A 24,211-nucleotide genomic window follows, 5' to 3' on the forward strand; every position below is an offset into this window, starting at 1 on the left:
GGGGTGAAGATCGCCCGCTCCTTCCGCAGCGCCGCGAGCCGCTGCGCCTTGGCCGACTTCACACCCTTTCCCTTGTCGGCTTTCGGGGCCATGGCGGAGGTGGTGGGGAAGGTCGACGGCGTGGTGATGCTGGTGGCAATGGGGGGGGGGGCGGAACGCTGCTCTCTCGGCTTCGAGAAGAAGGGGGGAGCGGCGGAGTTTGTGAAGAAGGAGTAGCAACAACCAGCGAGGGGGAATGAACTGCCCCTGTTTCCTCTGCTTATAAAGAGGGACGGGGCGGACGTTTCGGCCTTCCTAATAAACAACCACCCACGATCTCTCCCACGATGCCGCATTCAACGCGTGCCGTTATGGGAGAGTGCGGTGGATACGGAACAAGATTTGGCATGGCCCAGCCCGCGTGTGCCCGTGCCCTGTCTTGGGCCTGGCCCAACAGCGCTCGGCACCGTGTCTGGCCCAGGCCCGGGGGCTCCTGTCGGTGTACTAGAATAGGGGTACCCTAGTACCCCGAACTTGTGCACGGGCAGTTGCAGCACCCCGCGGCAAAGGCTTACCGGGCGAACGCCAAGATCCACCAAGGTTCCCTTGGAGCCATCCAAGAACAAAGTATTTAAGCTAAGGAGACAAGACCCCGGCAAGAGGAGCTTGCCGGGAAGGCCAACCAAGGCGCTCCAAGGAACTTGCCGCGACGCGCCACGCGCTCCGGCAAGGCAGCAAGGCCCCGGCAAGAGGAGCTTGCCGGGAAGACTAAACAAGGTACACCGAGGCCCAGTGAGCGGCGAGCTTCTGGGCCCGGCGAAGATAACGACAGCGGCAAGGCGCTTGCCGCGGCAGGCGGCCACTCTGCGTCCACGCTCCAGCGCATCCACCAACGTGTCGCTCTAGGGGCCTCTCCGGGCGCGCGTGGCGGGAGGCTGTGCAGCCAGCGGTGCGCAGTGGCATGCGAAGCTGACAAGATCGCCATCATGGCGAACGGTGGCGCCCCTGACGGTCCTTTTCTGCACTGTTCGGGCGACTCAGACGGGCATTTAATGCCCTTGTCCCCTGCCGTCAGGGTTAGGCAGGGTGCACTGTACAAGCAACTGTATCAACTACCTCGCTTTTTACGTTTTTACCCTCCTCTGCGTTGCCACCTATCGGTGACCCCTTTAGCGTATAAAAGGAGGCCCATGCGCAACATAGAGAGGGGTCGGTTCGGAGCCTCAGACAGTGGGCTTTGATTCGTTCGTAGCCCAGAAAACATCACATTCTCTCGCTCGAGAGCAAGAACACCAGATAATACAACCAGACAAGCAGCAGTAGGAGTGTTATCTCTCCAGAGAGCTCCGAAGCTGGGTAAAACTGCTCGTGTGCTTCGCCTCGATCTGCTCTTCGTGCGACCTCCGCGCCCCGCCGAACCGAAAGGGGCCCGGTCCGCCGGCCCCATAGGTGTTCGTGGATCAGTTCTCCCCGACAATATTTCCTGCCATTTTCAAGTAATTTAGAAAATGGTGATATCATGGTTTTCTGCCTTCATCGCGAAAGGAAATGCACTGCATGAAGTACTTGAACTTCTGTGGCAGTTCTGTTTGAACTTCACTCTGTTTTTGACATGTTGTTTTTTGCTCGTAACACCCAAACCACCTACCGGAATTGAGCAAATGATATACCGATGGAAAGCTACTGAAAACACACAACTTTCCCATGTTGATCAATTTTCATACTCGTGATGGTTCAAAAAGAATTTATTGAATACATAAAAATGTGTCTTAAAGGGTATACATGAAAATTTTAAACTGTTCATCAAAATGTAGCACGTAATATACCGTTGGAAAGCTCATGAATAGTTGCAAGTTTTTCATGTAGATAAGTGTCACAAATTTGTTGCCGTTTGAAAGCAGTTTTTAAAATGGCAAAACAATGTTGTTGTTTTTCTGCCTTCTTTCAACATGTAAATGAACGACGGACATCTCGCACATGAATTTTGAACTGTGCAGGGTGGAGCACATGAACTTCTTGCAACAAACCTTTTTAAGCATCTAGTTTTGTATTCTTTTATTCTCATCCGAAACGCATTATGTATAGTAGTTGAACTACTCGTTGTTTTCATATTGAACTTTGGCCACATATTTTTTGTTTTTAATTACTCATACGTTCCTCAGAATTCCACAAATGGTAAATCATTAGAAACTTGTTGAAAAGACTCAGCTTTTTCAAATAGGGTTAAACTTTTCTTTTTGAACAACATGCACCAATTTGTTTTTACCATTTATTTTTGGAATATAGCATACAATATACCCTCAGAAAGTTGTTGAATAGGAGAAACATTTTTCATGTAGAGATTTTTTGCTTCCATTTGTAATATATAGAGAGAATTGTTTTTAAATACAAAAACTAACATATTTAGCGTATGTTTTTGTCCAAGTAAATACACGGTGAACCTCCTTCACAAGAGTTTTTGAACTTCCTGGGCCCACCACATAAACTTTTGGCGAAAGTTTTTCTAGACTTTGCCTCTTTTTATTCCTTTTTCGTATATGAAAAACACTCCATGTAGTAGTTGAATCGCTGGTTGTTTTCATTTTGAAGTTCTGTGTTACTTTTATTTGAAGTTCAATTTTTTTATTTTTTGAGTAAAGATTTCTTTTTGATTTTTCAAACGAACAACGAATTTCACTGTTTTTCAGTTTAAACTTTATGGTTGGTTCTTTAATAGCAACGTATATATAGGGTAGCACTATTCTGATTGTAGGATTAGAATAACTATTTGGACCACAGCCAGCCTTATAAAGGCCCGACAAGATACTCTCGAACTTCCGAACAGATACAGCGGAGGAAAAACAAGAAAAAAAATCGACCTCAACACACCCCTATGATCCCCACCGGCCCATCCCCTCCCGATCCCCACCTTCCCCACAACGCTACCGGTTCCTGATCCGCCGCCCACCATCGTGCGCTGCCGGCCACCGGAGCCGCCGCCCACCATCGTGCGCTCCCGGCCACCAGAGCCGCCGCCCACCATCGTGCGCTCCCAACCACCAGAGCCGCTGCCCACACCCACGCATGCTGTCTTCCGTCGGTCGCCGACGTCCCTGGATTCCCTTGCGCCGTCGGGCTTTGGATCCCCAAACGCCGCCGCCAGGCAGTGGAGCCACGCGCGCCACCGTGGATCCCAAGTTCCCCACCACCCCATCCGCCACCGCCGTGCCCCAGCTTCCCCACCGCACCATCCACCATCGTCGATGCTGCACACGCCCCTCCCCTATTTCCATGGCGTTGCACCCGGTTCCCGTCGCTGCATCGCTTGCCTCCCCGGATCACGCCGCCATCGCCGCTTACCCCCTCCGCCACGGCTGTGCTCCCATACCACCTCCTCTGCAGCCCCTCCATCGCTGCCCTACGCCCCGACTACATCCATTCCACACGCCCTCAACCTCCCCTCCGTCGTGACCTTCCGTCCGCTCCGGCGCGACCTTCCTTTCCCTCCAACGCGGCCTGCCCTCTGCTCCAGCACGCCCTCCTGTAGCGCGCTTGAGCTCTGATCCGTCAGCGCAGCGGCCGAGCATCACCTCCCTCTCTCTCAACTACGGTGGGAATGTGGGTAGCCAGCGCTTGTCACGACCCTTTTCTCCTCCTTAGCTTATGGCCAGAGATTTGTTTTGGTTGCTACTAATTTGTTCGATTTCTTGCGGTTCACCCGATCCCAGCTAACGTCTTCTTCATCCCCAAAATCATTTGAGATCTGTTAACGTTGATTCTTGTTGCCGGCTGCTACTAGCTTCTGCTGTCAACCATTGCTAGCTATTGTGGATCCTCCTTGCTGTGTCCTCTGGTTGTTGTTGCTGCACTACTGCTGCAGTTCAATTTGAGAGCGAGAGACAGGTTTCAAAGAGAGATTAGTTGTTGTTCTTGTTCTTGTTTTTTTAGCTTGCTGGTGTCTGGGGTTAAATAAATGAGAAGAGAGAACGACGGGACAGAGTTGTGTGTGGTGAGGAAATCACTGATTTTAGAGGGAAAATTAGCTTTCTCTAGCGTGTGCTGGTTTTTCTGAACTCTCGTTAGTGTGTCCAAGCATCTACTATGCTTATTTTACTCTGTGTACTATTCAAATGGCAATAAAAATGATCAGTGTGTCCAATGCATTCCTGTCCATATAAACATTCATGAAAAAAATGAACTTCTATCTAATGCCGGCAGTCCACCCTCCCGTCCGTCGGCAGGGCGATCCTGCTTGAACTAGAAGATTTTCTCGAGTTCTTGGGCTAACACGCCTCTGTCTGCTTTTTTGCTTCGACGGGCAACATTGACAGGAGGTTCACGTTTAGATTTGTTTTCTGACTATTTTTCTTTGATGATACTTCAATTCACAGGAGTTTCATTGATCCATGATTGATCTACTAGACATATGTAAAATTTGTATGCTCCTATTTTGGGCATGCTAGATGTTCGATGCAATATGTACCAAGAAAGTTCATGTGATATTGCATCAGATGTTCGTTATTTACAAAGAGAGTATACATGCTTATTGTGTGTGTGTGTGCATGAGTGCGCGTGCATGCGAGTGCGTGTGTGCGTGTGCGATGCAGATAGAGTACTAGTTGGTGGGCATGTACTAAAGTTTAGTTGTATCTGCAGGTGCAAAAACCAGGTGTTTTTGGTCCATTGGTTTCTATTTCATGTGTTGGTTTCTTCCAAGTTTTTCTCGAAAATGCATCAACACCGTGGAATATTTATACTTGTATCCTTCCATCATTCAACAACGCCGTGGAGAAAAAAGAAACTAAAGTTCAAATTCAAATAATAGCCAAGTTCGATGTTTATAAAACTCAGATTGTTCCCGTTTTAAGAAAATAAAACTTTGAAGTTCTAATTAAAAAACCATCCAAGTTCGGTGTTTATAAAAAGCAAGGAAAACTAGAGAAAGAAAATAAGTAAGAACACATGGTGAAAAAGTTTCGTGAGCACATGGACAAAATGTTCAAAATTTTAGAGCATCATTAAAAAGAAGTTCTTCTGTTGATTTGTTTTGACATAAAACCTAGAGGGAATCAAAGTTACAATTTTTTTGAATTAAACTATTAAGTTCAAATCGAAAGATGTGTCAGTTTGATGTTTACAACAAGTCGATCATTACAAAAAATTATGAACAAAATTGGATTTCCACGTTTCTAGAAAAAGCCTAGAGGTTCAAATTTATAAGACGAAGAAGTTCAAGGTTTATTACAAACTGAAAGATGGTCATATTAAAAAAAGAAGCGTCCCAAAAAAATTTATATAAAAAAGGGGATTTTCCCTGCTAAAAACACCTTAGAAGTTAAAATTTAAAATACGGAACAACTCGATGTTTATTAAAAAACTAAGAATTATTTCTGTTACTAAAAAGATAAAACCAAGAAGTCCAAATTAAGACAAATGAGCAGTTTGATATTTGTATGAAATTCATATTTTCCCTATTTCTAAAAACCTAGAGGTCCAATTATCAATAACAGAGAAGTTTAGTGTTTATAACAACACCAAGAAGTTTGAATTGAAAAAACAGGGAAGTCCGAAGTTTATTAAGAAAACAAAATAAAATTTTCTCCATTTCTAAAACTGGGAGACAATGTTTCATTGTTTCTAAATAAAAATAAGTTTAATTTTAAAAAATAGAGCAGTTCAAAATTCTTAAACAAAAGATTTTCACTTTTTCTAAATAAAAACTCTAGAAGTTCAAATTTAAATAACGGGCCGATTACATATTTATTACAAAACTAGAATTTTCCAACTAAATAAAAGAAAAAACCAAGAAGTGCAAATTACAAAAATAGAGGAGTTTGATATTTATAAAAAAACTCGGGTTTTCATGTTACTAGAGAATAAAACCAAGAAGTTTAATTGGAAAAATAGGAGTAGTTTGATATTTATTTGAACAATCGGATTTTCCTAGTTACTAAAAATAAAACCAATAAGTTCAATTTCAAATAACGAAGAAGTTCGATTTTCTAAAAAACCTCCAATTTTCACATATCTAAAAATACACAATGAAGTTCAAAATAAAAAAACATAGAATGGTTCAATGTCTATAAAAAACTTAGATATTTTCATGTAACTGAGAGAAGTTCAGATTGATAACTACCAAAATTTCACGTACTACACGGTGTGCATTTTGTATGAGAAAAGAGAATGAAAAAGCAAAGGGTAAAAGGTTTATTGCTAGAATTTCAAGTGCTCGGCCCGAGAAAGTTCAAAAACTCTTGTGAGAGAGGTTGAACAAAAATATGTGATAGAAGTTCAAAATGAAAATAGCGGGAAGTTCAACAACTACACGGAATGCATTTCAGATGAGAATAAAACAAATAAAAAACTAAAAGCCTAAAAGGTTTATTGCAAGAAGGTCACGTGCTCCTCCCGGTGCAGTTCAAGAGCTCTAGTGCGAGATGTCCGACCTTCAATTACATGTTAAAAACAAGCGAAAAATGATGTTGTTTTTGCCATTATTAATACTGCTCTAAAAATAAACGAATTTGTAACGATTGTCTAGATGAAAAAGTTGCTCCTATTCATAAGCTTTCCAATGGTATATCCATCTTAGGAAAGTTCTTTCCATTTCTAGGAAAAATAAAAGTATGGGGTTCAATTTTTAAAAAAATCTTTGATGCTTATTTGAAAAACTATTTGTTTTTCTAAGAATAAGACTAAGAAGTTCAATTTAAAATAACATAGAAGTTCGAACTATATTAAAAACTCAAATTTGTTGCAAGAAGTTCACATGCACCTCCGTGCACGGTTCAGAATTTATATTGCGGGGCGTCCGACCTCCAATTACATGTTTTAAAACGGCAAAAAATTACTTCTGACCTTCAATTGCGTGTAATTTGACGTATACACAGAAATGCGACAGAAGTTCATAGTGAAAAAATGAGAAGTTCAAGTACTGCAAGGAATGCATTTCAAGTAAGAAATAAAAAGTATAGAAAAATAGAAGGTTTAAAGGTTTGTTGAAAGAAGTTCAAGTGCTCTGTTCGGGGAAGTTCAAAAATTCTTGCGAGAGAGGTTCATCTTGTATTTCCATGTTCGAAAACACAAAAAAAGAAATTGTTTTTTTGTGTTTTAAAATAATTCCCTCAATCCACAAAGAAGTTAAGTTATTATTTGGGAGCAATTTAATTTCAAAAAGAAAATAAAAAATCCAAATTATAAAAATGGAAGAAGTTCATGTACTACAATATGAGAAACATGAACTAAACAGCAAGGTCAATTTTTTTGTTATAAGTTCAAGTCCTTGATCGGAGAAAGCTAAAAAAGATATTGTGAGAGAGGTTTGTACAAAAGGAATATCATTTGTGTAGCCCTGATGAATGGATGAGAAAATTGCAAACGAAAATATGTCATTGAAGTTCAACATCAAAACATCAGGAAGTTCAACTACTACACAGAATGAATTTCAGATGAATTTTTTTTAAAACCGTCATGAGTATGGAAAAATGATCAACACGAGGAAGTTGCGTGTTTACAACAGCTTTCCACCAGTATATCATTTGCTCAATTCGGATGAGTGGATGGAGAGCTACGGGCAAAAAAGCACGTGAAAAATAGAGTGAAGTTCAAGTAGACATGCCAAGAAGTTCAAGTTCTTCACGCGGTGCATTTTCAAATAATCTGTTTCGCGACAAAGGCAGAACCAATGATCCCGCCGTTTTCTAAATTACTTGAAAACGGCTAGGAATCAGACAAAATCCTAAGATTTTCTGATACTAACGGAGCTCATGAGATTTTCTGTTGAGTTTTGTGTTGTGAAGTTTTCAAGTTTTTGCGTAAAGATTCGATGGATTTTTGAACAAGGAGTGGCAAGAGCCTAAGCTTGGGGATGCCGAAGTCACCCCAAGGTAAAATTCAATGATAACCAAAATCCTAAGCTTGGGGATGCCCCGGAAGGCTATATTTTTATTCACCACATGATATGTGTTTTGCTCGGAGCGTCTTGTATGATTTGAGTCTTTGCTTTTTAGTTTACCACAATCATACTTGTTGTACACCTTTTGGAGAGGCACACATGAATCTGAATTTATTAGAATACTCTATGTGCTTCACTTATATCTTTTGAGCTAGATAATTTTGCTCTAGTGCTTCACTTATACCTTTTTAGAGCACGGTGGTGGTTTTATTTTATAGAAATTATTGATCTCTCATGCTTCACTTATATTATTTTGAGAGTCTTTTAGAACAGCATGGTAATTTTCTTTGGCTATAAAATTAGTATTAATATGATAAGGCATCCAGGACGGGTATAATAAAAACTTTCATATAGAGTGCATTAAGTACTATGAGAAGTTTGATACTTGATAGTTGTTTTGAGATATAAAGATGGTAATATTAGAGTCGTGCTAGTTGAGTAATTGTGGAATTGAGAAATACTTGTGTTGAAGTTTGCAAGTCCCGTAGCATGCATGTATGGTAAACATTGTGTGACAAATTTGAAGCATGAGGTGTTCTTTGATTGCTTTCCTTATGAGTGGTTGTCGGGGACGAGCGATGGTCTTTTCCTACCAATCTATCCCCCTTGGAGCATGCGCGTAGTGCTTGGTTTTGATGACTTGTAGATTTTTGCAATAAGTATGTGAGTTCTTTATGACTAATGTTGAGCCCATGGATTATACGCACTCTCATCCTTCCATCATTGCTAGCCTCTTCGGTACCATGCATTGCCCTTTCTCACCTCGAGAGTTGGTGCAAACTTCGCCGGTGCATCCAAACCCTGTGATATGATACGCTCTATCACACATAAGCCTCCTTATATATTCCTCAAAACAGACACCATACCTACCTATTATGGCATTTCCATAGTCATTCCGAGATATATTGCCATGCAACTTTCCACCGTTCCGTTTGTTATGACACGCTCCATCATTGTCATATTGATTTGCATGATCATGAAGCTGACATCGTATTTGTGGAAAAGCCACCTTCATAATTCTTTCATACATGTCACTCTTGCTTCATTGCACATCTCGGTACACCGCCGGAGGCATTCACATAGAGTCATGTTTTGTTCTAAATATCGAGTTGTAATTCTTGAGTTGTAAGTAAATAAAAGTGTGATGATTTTCATTATTAGAGCATTGTCCCATGTGAGGAAAGGATGATGGAGACTATGATTCCCCCACAAGTTAGGATGAGATTTCGGACGAAAAAAGGCCATAAAAAGAGAAAAAAGGCCCAAATAAAAAAATGAGAGAAAAAGAGAGAAGGGGCAATGTTACTATACTTTTTCCACACTTGTGCTTCAAAGTAGCACCATGATCTTCATGATAGGGAGTCTCTTATTTTGTCACTTTCATATACTAGTGGGAATTTTTCATTATAGAACTTGGCTTGTATATTGCAATGATGGGCTTCCTCAAAATGCCCTAGGTCTTTGTGAGCAAGCAAGTTGGATGCACATCCACTTAGTTTCTTTTGTTGAGCTTTCATATATTTATAGCTCTAGTGCATCCATTGCATGGAAATCCCTACTCCTTGCATTGACATCAATTGATGGGCATCTCCATAGCCCATTGATTAGCCGCGTTAATGTGAGACTTTCTCCTTTTTTGTCTTCTCAGACAACCTCCATCATCATATTCTATTCCACCCATAGTGCTATGTCCATGGATCGCGCTAATATATTGTTTGAAAGTTGAAAGAGTTTGAAAAGGCTAAGTATGAAACAATTGCTTGGCTTGTCATCGGGGATGTGCATGATGGGAGCATTTTGTTTGACGAAAATGAGACATGGCCAAACTATATGATTTGTAGGGATAAGCTTTCTTTGGCTATATTATTTTGATAAGACATAATTGCTTGGTTAGCATGCTTGAAGTATTATTATTTTTATGTCAATATTAAACTTTTGTCTAGAATCTTTTGAATCTAAACATTCATGCTGCAATAAAGAGAACTACATTGAAAATTATTTTAGGTAGCATTCCAAATCAAAAATTCTGTTTTTATCATTTACCTACTTGAGGACGAGCAGGAATTAAGCTTGGGGATGCTGAAACGTCTCCAATGTATCTATAATTTTTGATTGTTCCATGCTATTATAGTATCTGTTTTGGATGTTTAATGGGATTTAATATACTCTTTTATATTATTTTTGGGACTAACCTATTAACCGAAGGCCCAGTGCAAATTGTTTTTTCCCTATTTCATTGTTTCGCAGAACAGGAATATCAAACGGAATCCAAATGGAACAAAACCTCCGCGAGGATCTTTCTTGGAACAAACACAATCCAGGATACTTGGAGTCGAAGTAAGAGACGCGACTAGGCAGCCACGAGGCAGGAGGGCGCGCCCAGGGGGTAGGCGCGCCCCCACCCTCGTGGGTCCCTCGTAGCTCCACCGACCTACTTCTTTCACCTATATATACTCTTATACCCTGAAAACATCCAGGGGAGCCACGAAACCACTTTTCCACCGCCGCAACCTTTTGTACCCGTGAGATCCCATCTTGGGGCCTTTTTCGGCGATCTGCCGGTGGGCGATTCGATCACGGAGGGTTTCTACATCAACACCATAGCCTCTCCGATGATGTGTGAGTACTTTACCACAGACCTTCGGGTCCATAGTTATTAGCTAGATGGCTTCTTCTCTCTCTTTGGTTCTCAATACAAAGTTCTCCTCGATGTTCTTGGAGATCTATTCGATGTAATACGTTTTCGGTGTGTTTGCTGAGATTCGATGAATTGTGGGGTTTATGATCAAGATTATCTATGAACAATATTTGATTCTTCTCTGAATTCTTATATACATGATTTGATATCTTTCCAAGTCTCTTCGAATTATTAGTTTGGTTTGGTCTACTAGATTGATCTTTCTTGCAATGGGAGAAGTGCTTAGCTTTGGGTTCAATCTTGCGGTGCTCGATCCCAGTGAAAGAAAGGGAACCGACACGTATTGTATTGTTGCCAACGAGGATAAAAAGATGGGGTTTATATCATATTGCTTGAGTTTATCCCTCTACATCATGTCATCTTGCCTAATGCGTTACTCTATTCTTATGAACTTAATACTCTAGATGCTTGCTGGATAGCGGTCGATGTGTGGAGTAATATTAGTAAATGCAGAATCGTTTCGATCTACTTGACACGGACATGATGCCTATGTTCATGATCACGCCTACATATTCTCATAACTATGCGCTTTTCTATCAAGTGCTCGGCAGTAATTTGTTCACCCACCGTAATATATGCTATCTTGAGAGAAGCCACTAGTAAAACCTATGGCCCCCGGGTCTACTTTACAATATATAGGTTTCCGATCTATAATTCTAGTTTACTATTTATTTTTCAATCATTACTTTTCAATCTATACAACAAAAATACCAAAAATATTTATCTTATTATCTTTATCAGATCTCACTTTTGCCAGTGGCCGTGAAGGGATTGACAACCCCTTTATTACGTTGGTTGCAAGGTTCTTAATTGTTTGTGCAGGTACTAGGCGATTTGTGTGTAGTCTCCTACGGGATTGATACCTTAGTTCTCAAAAACTGAGGGAAATACTTACGGTACTTTGTTGCATCACCCCTTCCTCTTCAAGGGAAAATCAACGCATGCTCAAGAGGTAGGAATCACCAACCCTTCTCCATCGCCAATTCCCTGATGCTCCCCATCGGGAGTGAGTAATTCCTTCGTAGGCTCGCTGGTCGGTTAGAAGTTGGATGAGATTCATCATATAATCGAGTTAGTTTTGTTAGGGCCTGATCCCTAGTATCCACTATGTTCTTAGATTGATGTTGCTATGACTTTGCTATGCTTAATGCTTGTCACTTTAGGCCCGGGTGCCATGATTTCAGATCTGAACGGTTTATGTTATCACCATTATATCCATGTTCTAGATCCAATCTTGCAAGTTATAGTCACCTACTATGTGTTATTGTCACAACCCCAGAATTTGTTTGTAATTAGTAGCATAAGCATCCTTGCATCATGTTTAAATTCAAGAAAAATGAATTGAGGAATATTCGAAGCTTCAGAAATTATTTTAATAAAGGGCAAGAACCCTAAAATTTTATTCAATGAACCCAAAATGCCCTTCATAAATGTTTGGTAATTTTGACTAGGCTTTGGGTCCAAACAAAAAATAGTGAACATTTTTGTGGAATGTTTTGGGCATTGAATTTAAATCATTATTGTATTTGCATTCGGAAGTATATTCATAATATATAGAATATATTCCCAAAAGCCCTAAAATATTTTATGTGCATTTGGAAATGTCCAATGTGCAACATAAAATTACTTAGAAGAATTGTTGGCACTAGTTTAAAATCATTTTGATTTTAAAACAGTGCCAATGTTTAATCAAAACAGAAACACAAATAGAAAAGAAAAGAAGCAAACTTACCTGGCCCACTCCTGTAGCATCTGGCCAACGGAAGCGGCCCAGCCCAGGGGTTGCGTCCTCTTCTTCCCAGCGCCAGTAGGAGCTGCTGCGTGTCAACGGGTGCAGCCAGCCGTGGCCACCTCCTGCTTGCCACCGAGGCGCCCCCAAGCCTACCCGACGTGTCTGGAGATGCCCCACAGCCCTCTCTGCCTCTCCCTCTCTCCGTGGACCCCCTCCTCCTCCTCTGCTCCCTCTCCCGAGCACACGCGAACGCGCCGTTGCCACCGTCGTCGTTCACCATGGCCACAGAGCGCCCTCCGCCAAGCCGCCACGTCGAGAAGCTCCATCGTTAAGCACCTCCTCTTCAAGCCGAAGGAAATGAGCCGGGACGCAGCGCAGCACTGCCAACGCAGCCTTCTTCAACCTACAACAACGAGATCGTCGGTGCCCGTTCCTCACCTCCGGTGCTTCCCCGAGTCATCCGACACTGCCAAACAACACGCTGTGAGCCCCGCCGCCTTTCCCCCCTGTTCTCCCTCGTTCATTCGTCCCCTAGTCGTGCCTGCCACCGCACCCGAGAGCTCGCCGCCGGCGAGTTCGTCGTCACCACAGCTAGCAACCTCTTGTGAACAAACCAAGCACACAGTTGTGCTCAGCATGCTCCTAGGAAGCCATAGCACTGCTCACCTCGCTATCTCATACACCGTAGCGTTGCACCAGTCGAGCCCGTGCTCCGGCGCTGCTCCATTTGACGCCGCCGCCTTAGGCCATCTCCGGCAGCCCCGCGGCCACCACCCGATGCGCCTCATCGATCTGCAGCTGCAGAGCCCAACCCCGCCTCCTCTCATCGCTAGAGTGGCCGGAACGAGCAACGCTACCACGTCTGTGTCTCATTGACGGTTAACCACCAACGTGGCTGGCTTAATTAGTGCCTAACCACACTGCTAATTACCCACCACAGTCACTGACAGCGGGTCCCGTGATGGGTCAAAATCCAGTCAATGCGGTATTAACTTTCTATTAACTGTAAAGCTATGACAGGTGGTGTCAGGACCCCGATTCCAAGTCACATCGGTCTAGCCGGTAACACCCATATCACTTTGCGGCCTCACGCACGGTGTCCCCATGGGTGTCGCCTTACCATGGCCCAGGACCGTTTGAGCCTTTTGGCTCACATATATGATAGTGTCGCTAGCATCCATATGACAGAGAACCCAGGCCGACATGACTAGTCATGAACCCAAAGTGGCATAACTTACGGGGACAGGCATACATGAATCAACATCGAGCATGTCGGTTAGCAGCGTGCAAATCCGGGCTGTAGCACTGGGCTAACAGGACTCCGGTGAACCGGGCTATAGCAGGCTAGGCAGGACTCCGGATGTCACAGCGTGACATTTCCCCGAAGGGACAGACACAGGAACAAAGTGAATCACATGCCGGCCAGTCAAATGTTCCGGAGCAGTAGTGCTGGGCTAGCAGGACTCCGGTGAACCGGGCTGTAGCAGACTACCATGGCTCATGGAAGCATAAGACTACATTTCCTCATAAGAGAGGCTACCAAGGATGAACAACTAGGTTGTCGGATCCCACACATACCAAGCATTTCAATCATACACACAATATGCTCAATATGTGCAATACAACATGGCATCACAACAAGACTCTATGACTCAGAGTATTTATTCATTAGGCTCCGAAGAGCTAGGTAATACAAACATGGGTCTCATGACCCAACATACAGAGCATACAAGCAACAAGAACATGCGGAAGCATAACTTGTCTGAGTACAGACTTCTACAAATGAAAAAGGCTGAGAAGCCTGACTATCTACAAGACCCTCCCAAGGGTACAAGATCGTAGGTGAGATAACAAGCTAAACGTCGAAGTCCACGTGGAACTACTAGTGAGACTGAAGTCTCTCTGCAAAACATAAAATAAGCAAACGTGAGTACAAATGTACCCGGAAAGACTTACATCAGAACTATCTACATATGCGACAGTGGATGCCCACACGTAGAGGAGTACGAGGGTTCGCTGGTTCACTGCGGTGTGAGGCTGCCGTCGCCGCAGAATAACAGGGGGTGTGGGTGAGTAGAGGGATGGCCTGGCCAGCGGTGGGAGTAGTAGGGGGCGGTGAGGCCTCCGCCGCATCGCAGCCGGCCACGGGAGGCAGGAGCACGAGGCACGACCGGCGCTGGTTTGGGCGGCTGGAGCAAGAAGACCAGAGGTTGAAGAAGCACTACGGCCATTGGATGGACATCGTACGGTCACTGGAGGTAGAATCGTGCATAATGACTAAGTTGACAAAGCCCTCCGTCCCCTTCAACTTAGTAGGCCCACAAGTCAGCCTACCACTATACTGGGTCCCAGCTAACAGGGGGAGTATTCATTTTTTTTGTGCATAATAAGGAGGCACTTCCTTGCGTGTGAAGATATAGCTGGTGGGTCCGAGCTGTCAGCGGCGGTAACGTTTCTTTCGCGAAATACAGGGGCCCTTTCGGTGGGTCCCTGATGTCAAGTGGAGAAATCATTATTTTTCGCGTAATAAGGAGGCATTTCCTTGCGTGCGGTCGTGGACCCAGCTGTCGGCCTCCCCATGTAAAGTCCACTTTAGATGCATGTCAGTCGTTGACCACGTTGACCAGGCCGCACCGAGAGCATCAGGGTGGTGGACGACGGCGAGGCCTAGGAAGGGGATGACACGGAGGCAGGGAAGACTCGGCAGTTGTTTCCCACGCGGAGGGGAGTACGACTATACGAGGGTTTACTGGTTCATTTGCCGGTGAATAACAGCAGGTGTGGGTGAGTAGAGAGATGGCTAGGCCAGCATTGGGAGTACGGTCGGGCGGTGAGGCCTGCGCGGAAGCACAGCTGGCCGCGGGGAGGAGGGAGCAGGCAGTCCCGTCGGCGCTTGTTTGAGCGGCTGGAGCAGGAAGAGCAGAGATTGAAGAAGCACGACGGCCGTTGGATGGACATCCAACAGTCAGTGCTTATGCATCAACCTTTTTTTAGGAAAGCCTCAAATCTGTGGAAAACAGCATACAGCCCATCTGCCATTATTTCTAATAATTTACAGCCCATTTGCTAATTCTTAAGGTTTTTTTGGAGCCCATATTATTTTTGTTAGCATTACAGCCCATATTGTGGCAACGGTTAAAAAATTATACGAAATTTTGCATATTTCGGTGCGGTCTGAACTGTTTTTAATCCCGAAATTTCGACTCACATTCAAACTGATTTTAAAAATAAATGTATATCAATATAAAATCCAACAAATTCTCCACGCATAAAAATTAATGTAATTTAAAATCTTGAAATGAAAAAAAAAGATATTTGAAACTAATTGCCGGTTTGATGTGTTTTAAAAATGTAAAACCCATTTCTCATTACTGATGGGCCATTTTCTCGGCCAGCCGAATGAAAGCTCTCCTCATCTTGAAAGATTTGCAGCCCAACAGGCCTGACAAAGTGACTTACTTGGCAAATAAAAAAAACTGGGCTGTGGCCATGGACCCAGCTGTCAGCCTCTCCACGTACAGTACTTTTCCGATGGAAGTCGTTCCTTGACCATGTTGACCACGCCGCGCGGAGAGCACCACGACGGTGGACGACGGCGAGGCCTAGGAAGGGGACGACGCGGCAGTGGAAGCCCGCACGGAGAGGACTATGAGGGTTCACTGGTTCGGCTGCGGTGTGAGGCTACCGTCGCTGCAGGGCCTGGCTAGCGGTGGGAATAGTAGGGGGCGGTGAGGCCTCTGCGGGAGCACAACCGGCCACGGGAGGCAGGAGCATGCGGCACGACTGGCGCTGCTTTGGGCGGCTAGAGCAAGAAGACCAGAGGTTGAAGAAGCACTACGGCCGTCGGATGGACATCGTACGGTCACTGGAGCTAGAATCGCTCATATTGACTAAGTTGACAAAGCCCTTCGTCCCCATCAACTTAGTAGGCCCACAAGTCAGCCTCCCAGCAAGGTGGGTCCCAGCTAGCCGGGGGAGTATTCTTTTTTTTTGCGTAATAAGGAGGCACTTCCAGTGGGTCCGAGCTGACAGCGGGGGGAGCGTTTTTTGCGAAATATGATGGACCGTCCGGTGGGTCCCAATAGTCAGGGGGAAATGTTTTTTTCGCAAAATACTGGTGGCCCGTCTGGTGGGTCCCTGCTGTCAGGTGGAGGAATAATTATTTTCCGCATAATAAGGAGGCACTTCCTTGCGGCTGCCGTGGACCCAGTTGTCAGCCTCTCCACGTACAGTACTCTTCCGATGGAAGTCGGTCGTTGACCACATTGACCACGCCACGCTAAGAGCACCACGGCGGTGGACGACGGCGAGGCCTAGGAAGGGGACGATGCGGAGCCGTGGAAGACGCGGCAGTGGATGCCCACGCGGAGAGGAGTACGGGCGTTCACTGGTTCAGCTGCGGTGTGAGGCTGCCGTCACCGCAGAATAACAGGGGGTGTGGGTGAGTGGAGGGATGGCCTGGCCAATGGTGGGAGTAGTATGGGGGCGGTGAGGCCTCCACGGTAGCACAGCCGGCCACGGGAGGCAGGAGCAGGCGGCACGACCGGCGCTGCTTTGGGCGGCTGGAGCAAGAAGATCAGAGGTTGAAGAAGCACTATGGCCGTTGGATGGACATCATACGGTCACTGGAGTATTGACTACGTTGACAAAGCTCTCCGTCCCTGTCAAGTTAGTAGGCCCACAAGTCAGCCCAACAATATGGTGGGTCCCAGCTAGCAGTGGGGTATTCATTTTTTGGGCGTAATAAGGAGGCACTTCCTTGCGTGCGAAGATATAGCTGGTGGGTCCAACCTATCAGCAGGGGGAACATTTTTTTCGTGGAATACAGAGGCCCTTCCTGTGGGTCCTAGCTGTCAGGTGGAGGAATAATTATTTTGTGCGTAATAAGGAGGCATTTCCTTGCGTGCGGCCGTGGACCCAGCTGTCAGCCTCTCCACGTACAGTCCACTTCCGATGGATGTCGTTCATTGACCATGTTGACCAGGCCATGCCGAGAGCACCAGGACGGTGGACGACGGCGAGGCCTAGGAAGGGAATGACACGGAGCCAGGGAATACTCGGCAGTTGTTTCCCACACGGAGGAGTAAGAGGTTTTACTGGTTCGTCTGCCGTCGCCAGAGAATAACAGCATGTGTGGGTGAGTAGAGGGATGGCTAGGCCAGCGATGGGAGTACAGTGGGGCCGTGAGGCCTGCGTGGCAGCATAGCCGGCCGCGGGAGGAGGGAGCAGGCAGTCCCGCCGGCGCTTGTTTGAGCGGCTTGAGCATGAAGAGCAGAAATTGAAGAAGCATGACAGCCGTTGGATGGACATCCAACAATCACTGCTCTCGTGTGTTGACTAAGTTGACAGGGCGTTGCGTGTCCGTCAACCTTTTTTTATGAAAGCATACACGTCAACCTGTAGTAGGCGCACAAGTCAGCCTCAAATCTGTGGAAAACAGCATACAACCCATCTGCCATTATTTCTAATAATGTACAGCCCATTTGCTAATTCTTAAGAATTTTTTTGGAGCCCATCTTCTTTTTGTTAGCATCACACCCCATATTGTGGCCACGGTTAAAAAGTATACGAAATTTTGCATATTTCGGTGTGGTCAACTGTTTTTAATCCAGAAATATCGATTCACATTCAAACTATTTTGAAAAATAATTTATATAGATATAAAATTCAAATAATTGTCCACGCATAAAAATCAATGGAATTTAAGATCTTGTAATGAAAAAAATTGAAACTAATTCTCGGTTTGATGTGTTTTAAAAATGTACAGCCCATTTCTGGGCAAACCGAATGAAACTCTCCTCGTCTTGAAAGATTTGTAGCCCAGCAGGGCCGATAAAGCAAGTAGGCCTTGTTTGGATATTTCTTTAAAGAAAGTAGAACTGGGCTAGCCATTTTCACCAAGAAAAAAACACAACTGGGCTCATGATGTGGTAAACATAAATAAAACCCTATCTAGACGGGCCACAGCCCCCGCACAGCCCCGTTGTTACCCTGATCCATCGCTAAAACTAGTATAAATAACAACTGCTTGTTCCTCAAAAAAAAAACTGCGCGACTTGCTGGGTCCCTGGTGTCAGCCGCTCGTAGTGTAATTCTCTCGTTTATTGACTATGTTGACAATGGGTGAGCCCCAGATGTCCAACCATTAGGAGGAACCATATTTTGGGGCTTGTACTATAGAGGCACTTGCTTGCGTACTTCCATGACGCTGGTGGGTCCCTACTGTCATCCTCTCCATGTACAGTCATCTCCTTGTTCCTCTCGGTTGTTGACGACGTTGACAACGCAAGAGGGCGGCGCACCGCGCACGGCGAGCGAACCAAGGCCGCAAGGCGGAGGACGACGGCGAGGCCTCGGACGAAACTAATAGGAGCCACTGAAGATGCGCCGGTCCAGTCGCAGGCGGAGGGGAGTACGAGGGTTGATTGGTTCGGGCGCGGGTGCGTGTTGGGGCTGACGTCGCCGGAGAATAACAAGACATGTAGGGGAATAGAGGGAGGGACTGGCCAACGTTGGAGGGTATGTACGGTAGGGTGGCGGAGGCGCAACCAGCCATGAGAGGCGGGAGCAGGCGGAGCCGACGGGGTGGTTTGGTTTGGGCGATTGGAGGAAGAAGAAGACAAGAGATAGAAGATACACGATAGATGTCGGATGTCAATCCAACGGCTGGTAGGCAAAATAATTTGTTGACTGGCTAGTAAGTCGACACCACCTTGGATAGGCTATTTCCTCGCGGGTCCCAAATGTCAGAATCCAAATCTATCACGGTCATGCAGCCTTTCCTATGAAAATTTACAGCCCATTTGATGTGCTAGTTCCAAATAAGTTTGTGGGTTCTGGTGGGGGCTAATCACTTGGCTTCTGTAATGCACAGTGAGCTCAAGCAGTCGGCGAGAGTGATGTTATTTCCCTTGGTTTGGATTTGTTACAATATTTCACTCTAAATTAAACGAATGGCAAGCCATTTGCCTTGTTTCAAAGAAAATATGACAGTCACAGCCGAGTTGAAAAGGGCAGGAACATCTAACTCCAGCTTACAAACTATACAAAAGCACGAGGGTTAATTGTTCATCAGGTTTACAAAAAAAACAGATTGAATAGGGCAAAAACATCTTACTCTAGCACTGTTTTCGGTAGTCACAGTCAAATGGATCGGTCAGGTCCATAGAATGAACATCCTGGGTCGTAAAATTTACTGGATTATGACCATAATATGTTGTAAATAGAAGCCCGGCACATTCAGAAGCTCTTTTGCCCACCTGAAACTCCTTGTTTTGCTCTTCGACATACCCATCCGTCAAAACCATGCTGCTGATAAACTTAAGCCTGATGGACAATAGTAACCTCGCATTCAGCAGGAAGAATGTGACAAATCTTGTGTTTGCACGGTTGGCTACATATCGTTCTAGCGTTATTGTCTTCAATCGAATCTCATGAGAAGTGAGAAAATCCCGATGCTTACGAATCCACCGATTGGTTATAACTTTCTTACCCCGTCCTGTTGCCTAAATAGACATGAAGATTGAAAACAATGAAGGTCTAAAAGAAGAGTGTCGAAAGAGCAACAGCTGAACGGTTAATTCTAGTACACTATATGCGGGCTTCCAATGTGCGTGAAATTATCACCTTTATATACAACTTCTCCAGACATGGAAAGCATTGCAGCAACCCAATAATCTTGTTCAGATCAAAACTATTCATTTGGATATATAAGATCTTGATAGAATCCAGCACCATTGATAGGCCATCCATGGAGAAACTCTTCATTGAGCATAGAACGTAATATTAGTACAAAATGTGTACTCCAAGATGATATATAAATTATGCACAGAAATTTAAAATGCAGCTTATGGTTATAAGCGTAGATGATAATCTAAAGTACCTGAAGAACTATGGAGCCAAACACCATATTGAAATGAGCACAGAGATCATGTATTACACCCAAGGTCTCTAGTTTAGGCGCAGAGAGGACGGTTATTTGCAACGGTGAATAACTAGAATCAAGGATCAACCTTTGAAGTGAAGGGGCATCTTGGATGATGAGCTGCCTTCCGTCAAAAGAAATTCCAATTCTTACAAGGTTAGGCGACTTTATTTGGAGACAACCGATTCTAACTGTGAAAACAAGGACCAAGCACTCCAGCGCAGGGCAACTGGAGTGGATGATGTTGTGCAATGAGGCCTCCGATATACGAACCCGCACAAGTGAAAGTTTCTTGAGAAATGGGAGTCGAAGGTTTAGTTCCAGATTGTCTGGTAGGTAGCACTGCGCAAAGTTGGCCGTGTGGAGAGAGGACGAAAACCCTGAGATGGACATCGATGCTGAGGGCACAAGTTCATGGCGTTCGGTATGTGGTATGTGATTTCCAGGGGAATAGTAGAACTCAAGCAGCTGTAGTTCTGTGAATTCACGGGATTCCAGCCAGGCGTCCACCGTGCAGGGCATGGTATGCTTTCTCAGGTAGCATGACAGGATTCAGAGGCTTTGAACGGAGCCCTGGTGGGAGGAGATGATGGCAGGATTTCAAAATCATTGAAGAGAGATAGCTGACGACAGTCGAGATTAAGGGGAACGGCGTGCCATAGAGGGTGCCACGGAATTGAGAGGACTTGGGTGCAGCAGCAATCCTTGGTGGGGAGAAGCGAGATGATCTCCCCAAGGATGGCGTCCGGGAGATCGCTGATGCAGTCCACCCAAGATTCTACGGGTTCCTGGGATCCGGTGGGGGCAGGTTCGCCGCTTCTCCCCGCGCTGCCGGGTGCGGGATCTACAACAGGCGTCGCAGCTGGCGCGAGCCTCATCTTCTTGGCATTGGGGTCAGCCGACTCCATTTTCCTTGAGGGCGTCGTGTCGCGCTCACGGATTTGAGCAGAGTAACGAATGACGAGCCTAGTTGTAGTGCGAGCGAAGAAGAAGGGGAGCTGCGGGTTTTCTGTAGGAGTGAGGAAGAAAGGGAGCTGGGGTTTTCTGTAGGAGTGAGGTGAGGAATTTGGGGGTACGAGTGGAGCGAGCTGACGTGAGGTGGGTGGGAGCGAGGAGGAAGAAGAGCACCCAGGTTTTTGAATTGATTTTACTATTTACTAGTGTGGATGGGCTGTTTTGTCTTGGGACCCGAGAAACAATTACTACTAGTACAGTGGAGACACTCTACAGCTACCCAGAAAAAACAATTACTACTAGTACAGTGGAGACACTCTACCGCTTCTGACTCCTCCTAGGTCATTGAAACGTCTCCCTCTACTGAAAGCCGTTATACTTTTGTTCACCAACATGCGGGCCATGCAGCGCGCGGGCCCAAATGCCATCCACCAAATTAGAAGGCAGTATGCAGGCGGAGAGTCACCCGGTCGTAGCGCGGCAGTAACGAGCCGTCGTATCACAAAACCCCACCTCCCCGCAGTCTAAGTTTGACGGACGAAGCAACCATCATTTCACTCTTCGATGAATCCCCTTCTCCCTCACCGTCTTCAAGAAAGGCAACACTTGCATATGCCACTGTTCTTCTCTCCAAACGAAGGGAAGGTAAGCGGATCCATGATGTTGGTATATTTTCGTTCAGAGGGAAAAAAAGAACTTTTGCAAAGCGGTAACCGATCCTCACTCTCTTTTTCATTGTCATTGCGATTGTGTTTTCCTTTCAGTGGACTCCTAGTATTTGTCAGTTTCATGATGGACCAAGGAGAACCAGGCAAAGATCTGCCAATATTGGAGCAGACGCGGGAGGCTGATCCCCACGAGATAGAGAGCTCCAAGAAGATGGAGGCAACCACCGAGGCGACCCCTGATACTGAGATGGTCAACACCCCGTTTGAGGTTACAGCCCCCGTGGCACTGCAGGAGCAGTTTTCCCCCTTCGAGGATGTGTCCCCCCCTCTGAGCTGCCCAAGGTGATTTCCTTCTTTTCCGATCTCAATTGTGGTTTTTCATCTAAGTATGTGGTGATTTTTTTAGAAAAGGAAGTATGTGGTGATTAATAATGCAAAATTTTATTAGCTTCGATGCCATGGTATACGTAGTGGTTTAAATAACTTGAGTTTCTTATACTGAAAAGTAATTCAGAATTTGTTTCTGTTTCAATTAGAGCCCTGATGCAGACAAGGATTGTGTGGTTGTACATGTCACTCGCTATGAGGCGGACGACCTGAATATACGCACTGGGAAAACAGAGTTCTTAGGCTGTTGGATCATGGAAGCCATTTGCGGTTATACCAATGAAGAGTTGTATTCCAGCCTCACTGTTGTCAGGCGTGTTGTCCAGGGTGTACTGAAGCACAAGAAAAGCTACTCCTTCGTTTGTGAGGAATACTATTCTTGTCAAGCTTACGCAGGAAGATGACATGGCATGCCTCCACAAACAAGTTTATCAGTGGCAAGGCCACAAGGTTGTCTTCATGAAGGTTCACAGGATTGAGCTGCTGCGGGACGTCCTCCATGATGTTCATGGCAAGGTCCGTCTTGTGTCCAGCCCAAATTAGATCGAGGCATGAAATAGTTGCCCCAGCTAGTGTTTAATAGTAGTTTGGATTGTGTCTAATTATCCAAACCTTGCCTGTTATCGACCCCTCTGCGCTAGTACTCTGTTTGAATCCGTCTATGGGAACTGCTGCTACTTTTTTGTGCCCGTGAATCATGTGAGAACCATAGTAATTGTTGCCGAAACAGATGCATCCTCACTAGTGTTTTCATGAATATGGCATGGTAAGACATAAGTTGTCACGGTTTATCATACGAGCAGTGCGTGCTTTGATGAAATAGAGCACTCGTCCGAGAACCATGCGCCGACGTATACATAAGTACTTGTAAACACTGTTGGTGCTACCCCACTTGTAAGCAGTTGTGCAAAACACGGCACATTTGCTCGGCTCGCTTCAACACTAGGCTATCGACCAGCTAGCAATCAACAATCTGCTGTCTGACATTACAGTGGTTCATGCAGTTAATTGAGGCCACAATGTAATAAATTCCAACGTTCACACGCTAGTCCAGCGCTCATGTGGAACACTCACATTAAACTCGTCTTCATAAAAAACTTGAAAAGCGTAAGTTAAGCAATTTTATACTCCCTCCGTTCCTTGATATAAGGTGTATAGATTTTTAAGAAAAAATCCAAAATATAAGGTGTATTACGTTGCACCACTTGTTTGGATAATTTTTTTAGGGATTTGATTACATTTCCTTATATCATGCAAGCTCCTCTATTTTCTCATGTCAATTAGTCAGGTGTAATCTCGCCCAAAACTTGTGAAACTTTCCCTCCACATGCGTTCTTTAATTTCCGTGCCAGAAACTATACACCCTATATTTAGGAACGGAGGGAGTACATCTCAATGATTCATAGAACATAACAAACATATACTAGTTCACAGCAAAAGACAAAGTTGTGAGAAGGTTTACAAATCAGGAAAAAACAAGCAAGGCTTCTCTCTGAGCAAAGGGCCTCCCGGCAGGCTTAGATTTCCTGGAGTTCACTCTGGTTTTTTCTTGTTGCCACCATTCAGGGTTAGGTTCTCTCATTCCAGAATAACCAATTATAATTGTGGTACCAGCTGGAATGCTGAACTGAACCATGCAGTGTACTGACCAGCTGAAATGCTTGTGCATTCCACTAAATTTAAGCATCGCTATTTGCAGAAATAAGCAGACCACAATGCCTCTTGTCCGCGCACCTGTCCAAAAAACCGCCGTGCAGCCATGCCAGCTAGTCCTTGGTCCATGGATGAACCGGTTGAAACTGCATTCCGGACTAGGATGTAGTTGTTTTCGCTCGTCCCTGCACTGCAATCGGGAAGTAAAACGTACGCATCAGCTTTTTTTAGATTGCGTTGGTCATTCTACCTTAGATACTACCAATGTAGGGATACCTTGAAG

Source organism: Triticum dicoccoides, chromosome 1A (assembly GCF_002162155.2).
Source record: "Triticum dicoccoides isolate Atlit2015 ecotype Zavitan chromosome 1A, WEW_v2.0, whole genome shotgun sequence".
NCBI classification, from domain to species: domain Eukaryota; kingdom Viridiplantae; phylum Streptophyta; class Magnoliopsida; order Poales; family Poaceae; genus Triticum; species Triticum dicoccoides.